This window comes from Triticum aestivum, chromosome 1A, assembly GCF_018294505.1.
Source record: "Triticum aestivum cultivar Chinese Spring chromosome 1A, IWGSC CS RefSeq v2.1, whole genome shotgun sequence".
NCBI classification, from domain to species: Eukaryota; Viridiplantae; Streptophyta; class Magnoliopsida; order Poales; family Poaceae; genus Triticum; species Triticum aestivum.
In genome coordinates, this window is record NC_057794.1 from 595,323,642 (window position 1) to 595,328,736 (window position 5,095).

Below are 5,095 nucleotides of genomic sequence, written 5' to 3' on the forward strand. Positions count from 1 at the left end.
CGGTCTTTGTGACACCCAACTGCTTCAGAGGTTGTGGTGATGCTACGAGCCATGCTACGGCGATGGCACGTCGACATGCTACCAACGCCCGTAATGTGCTGGGACGGCATCCCGACTTCTTCGAGGATGTTGCGACGGCTTGCTTCAACAACCGGGGCGATGCTACGATGCATGTTGTGACGGCCGCGGCGATGCTATAAGCCGTGTTCTGACGGTCGTGGCATTAGCGCAATGACATGCTTCGAACACCCATGGCAGGCTACGATGGCATGCTTCGACAGCAGCGGTGATGCTATGAGGTATGTTCTGACAACCGTGGTATCAGCGCAATGACATGCTTCGAATACCCGTGACGATGCCACGACGACATGCTTTGACAGCCACGGAGATGCTATGAGGCATGTTGTGACGGACGTGGCATCAGCGCAACGTCATGCTTCGAACACCCATGGCGCGCTTCGACGGCTATGACAATGCCGCGGAGGCATGCTTCAACAGCCGTGGTGATGCTACGGGGCGTGTTGTAGCGATCGTGGCAATGGCATGACGACATGCTTTGAATGCCCGTGGTGTGCTCCCACAGCTGCAATGCTGCTGAGATGGCATGCTTCGACGGCCATGACATGCTACGACGGCGTGCTTCGAACAGTCGTGACGATGCTGTGACGTCATGCTTCGATACCCGCGGTGATGCTACGGAGGCTCGGCTACTTCGACGATGCCACAATGACGTGTTTCATGGACGCAACACTAGAATTTTTGTTTAAAAAGACCACCTGCTCAATCAAATTGCCAGAAAACACCACCTTTGAACACAAATGACAGAAAAGACCAGCTGCGGCAGGCGTGCCAGCCGACACGTGGCACCTGCCGCCACGGGCGTTGGCGGCACCTTGTGAATTACAGAAATTTGGATGAGGGCAGCCCGTGCAACGGAACGATGACCATTTGATGGGCCCTGCCACCACCAATCCAGGCGGCAGGCCGTGCTGCCATAATTTTCTGTATGTGGCCTCTTTCTTCCTGATGCATGCAGTCATGCAGAGAATGATGAGTTGACTAGTAGTTGGGGCGCCACTTGGTGGCGTCGCCTAAGAGGAAGTTGAGGCAGTGCCAGGTTGGAAAAGCGCCTCATCACTTTCTTGTTTGTACCAGGGGTGTTATTCCATCATGCTCAAAGTACATGCATATTTGCAAGTATCTAAAATTTTAAGATAGAGATGTGCAAAAGCAACACACGTAAAGAATGTATTCTTACAAGCGAAGATATCTGCTTGCGAGTAAGTCAAACAGTTGCCGTTCGCCTCAACTTGTTCCTTGTGTTTTCTTTTTCATATTGATCGTGTGTATTGTAGTGTTATCGAGGCCAGAGGTATATTTGTTGTGTCTAAATCCAGAAATCACCAGTCAATAAAAGAGCGTTAATTTCTGAATCAAAGCACTCATGTTAACCATCAGAGCATTTCTCGATCTCTGAATCATAAGAGCATTTCTCGATCTCTGAATCAGAAGATTTTTCTGCTGCTAGAAACTCAAGTTCTGTATGACCTTGATCATTTCTCACCTTGCATTATACCGCTTTTGTAAAATTTGATTGTTGCATCGGGTTGTAATTCTTACCGGCTTTGCAAATTTTGATTGTCGATTTTGCTGGCGTTTCCTTGGGTAATTTTCATCTGTTTCTATTTTACACACAGAAATGCAAGGTACTCTGTATAAACTTACTTCATTACTTGTCATATCGAACTGTTTTTGGCCTGTTGCCCGTCACTGATTCAGTGGGAAAAATGGTTTGTAATGTTCAATATCATCCAATATGGACTTGTAATGTTCGGATATCATCTAAAGGAACCTTGCTGCACCAGTACATGTGTGCCATTGCTTTTTTTTTTCAAACCGGGCATGACCCCTTTCCATTGCAAATGAACGGAAATACATTGTTCCGAGAAACAGAAAGGAGAAAAGGGAAAGAGCCATTGCTACACAATTTCAATCCAGCTTCTTCTATTTCTATAGAAACCTCTCCGCAGACCGCAGACCGCAGCCCATCAAATGGAAGCAGAGAGCACGCTCTTGACAAACTCCCGGGGCGGCAGCCATTGGCATTGTCAGCCCACCACCTTCGGCCATGCCGATGGTGTCGCCTTCACCAACATCCCACTCAAAGCACTGCACGAGTGCTGCCACAGTCAAGCTGACAAGGCGCATCGCCAGCCCTTCCCCGGGCATCGCCTCCGACCAAGCCCGAACGGCAGCATGGGCGTGGTGACCATGTCTCTTTCCAAGAACCGCTCCGGCCGGAACTCGTCTGGCGCATCCCAGATATTGACATCCCGGTGGATCGCCCATCCACTCACGAGAATCATCGTGCTGCGCTGGACATGAAAGCCACCCACCGTGCAGTCCTACATGGCCTCGTGCGCTGGGATGATTGGGCCGACGGGGCACAGCCGAAGGGTCTCCTTGACAACGCACTGCAGGTAAGGTAGGTTGGTGATGTCCGACTCCTCAACCAGTCGGCCCATGCCGACGTTGGCGTCTATCTCAGCCCTCATCTTCCGCGTCACCTCTGGGTGCTTCACAAGCAGCGCCATCGCCCACTCCGTGGTCAGCGCCGATGTGTCGGTGCCGGCAATGAGCAGTACCTGAATGTCAGCATAGGCATAGCAACCATGTTGTCACAGACTCACACTCTCACTCTCACAGATCGCCAAAATGATGCTGGTGTCACGCAGGCAGTTTTGCAAAATGAAACTACTTGACGAATGACAGTCCTTGGACGATGCTTACACGACTGATGATCCAACGGTGCAAATCCACGCATCAGATGTGATTAAAGGCTCAACTGGCTCTGTCGTCCATAAATCGTGCAAGGAATGTCGTCTGTGTAGCAATGCTCTTTGCAAAATATGCTAGTACTCGCCAAGACGATGCCTTTGACGACGGTGTCAGTGTAATACCCGGGATCGGTTTCTTGGTGCTCCAAGAGCACGGCGATTGCGCCCTTCTTCTCCACGTCTCGGCCACCGGCATTGCGCGTTCATCGATGACCATCGATAAGGGCACCGACGAACGCGTCATGCCTTGTCTGAAGGTTTACAAGCGCCGCATGCGGAGACGGTCGACCCAGCGAAGCGCCGGGAAGAAGTCCCCGATGCTGGGCGCGCCGCTCACTGCAAATGTCTCCTCGACGATCTCTTGGATCCTACGCACACCGTCGGCAAGTCATCACGTTAAGCACCAACTCGAAGAGCCTGGGCCGGAGGGTAACAATCCCACCCCCGGTGCATGCGCTGGCGTCGTGGAGGTGGAGCAGGTTCTGGACGAGGGACGCGACCCCGGCGCGGCAGTCACCGGCGAGCGCGGTGAGGCGGGAGGTCGAGAAGAGCACGACGGAGAGAAACCGGCGTAGGCCGCGCCAGTGGCCCCCGTGGGAGGCCCACACGACGGTGGTCCGCCCGTAAATCACCCTAGGTGCTCCGCAGGGAGCATCCACAGCCGGCCCGCCAGCGCGGCGTCGTGCGCCGTGAAGCCTCCTCGGCCGCCGCGTATGTGGACACGACCAGCGCCCGCCGCGCGCCCAGACGCAGCGACAGGAGCGGCGGCACCCCGGCGAGCGCGGACAGCGAGCTATGCAGCGGCTTCTTGAGCAGGTGCAGCCGTGCAGGTGCCCGAGCAGAGGGAGCACCGGCGGGCTCGGCGCGCTGCTGGTCCCGTCCCCCGCCGTCACCTTAGCCGAACAAAGACGGCGACGACACCGGCGACGAGGAGGAGAGGGGCCGAGCAAGACGCGGCATCGACTGGCGCATCACGAACCTTGGCGGCCCCGGCGCCCATGTCGACGTCCTCGTCGTCGACGGGAATCTCCTGGCCGTGCGCCTCCTCCATGGCCGCCGCGTGCTGAGCTCGAATCTTCTCGGCTCGGCCAACCTAATTCCCGGCCAGATGAGCTCCCGGTGGCGCTTCTCTATGGGTTCGCCTTCTACCTCTCCCTCCTCTGATCCTCTCTTCATCTCGTCCTCCCCTCCCCTTCTCTCTGCTGCGGACGACGCCGCGGACGGCCATCTCCGTGGCCAACCCGCTCCTGCCGCTCTGCCTCCTCCTCGGCGCCATTGACCTTAGGCCCCTTCGAGCCACCTCAGCGGAACTGGATTCATAGATGGGGGGCGGCGGCGGCAACCCTAGCTGGGAGTGGGAGGACGAGAAGAAATAGGATGCAGCAGGAAGAGAGAGAAATGGCCGCGTGAGGAAGAGGAGAATGTGGGCGCAGGGGACGGCGGCATCTGGGGAAGCTCTCTCTTTCTTTCCCGGCCAATCCCTTTCTCTGTTAGTTTCTCTTTCTCCTCTCAAAGCGAACATTTTGTCGCATAGTTAATCCTATGTGGACAGCACGAGGGCACACCCATGATGCACACCTTATTATTTTGGATGAACGAGAGAATACATGAAATGCACAGTCCCGTCTATCACTTGATAAAATAAAGCAAACCGCACGCCGCCACAACATGTGGTGGCAGGTCCCCAGGCCGCCTGCGCGTGTGGCAACATGTGCCATGTGTTGGCTGGCGCGCCTGCCGGCATGGTACAACTGGTCTTTTTGTCATTTGTATTCAGAGGTGGTCTTTTCTGGCAATTTGATTCGATGGGTGGTCTTTTTCGACAAAAATTCGCGACACTGTTGTGAGGACGGACATGGCTGCTTCGATGATGATGTCACTATTAGAAAAGGGACTGCTAATGGCGCACCTATTTTTGCCATTAATGGCGCACTATAGGTGCGCCACTATTACCACGCCACTAGTAACAAATACTAATGGCGCACCTCTGGTGCGCCATTAGTATTGCGGGTAACAGTGACGCACCTTGTAGTGCGCCATTACTATTGCTACAGGTGCGTCACTGGTAACTTTTTTTTTTGAATTTTGAAGGCGGGAAAATAGTAGTGGCGCACTGTCTAACCCCCACCGTGCGCCATTGCTATTTTTGAATTTTGAATCTGGATCTGGATCTAGATCTGGCTCATTTTTTGGCTTGTTTTTGGCTCGTTTTTTTGCTTGATTTTTTTTCAAATTTCGTTCTCAACCTGGATCTGGTA

General features: G+C 54.1%; 1 pseudogene; it reads right to left on the reverse strand.

The window, feature by feature from the left end:
• Window positions 1–2,048: 2,048 nt before the first annotated feature.
• Window positions 2,049–3,888, reverse strand: LOC123060255 (cytochrome P450 81Q32-like; annotated as a pseudogene).
• Window positions 3,889–5,095: the final 1,207 nt, after the last annotated feature.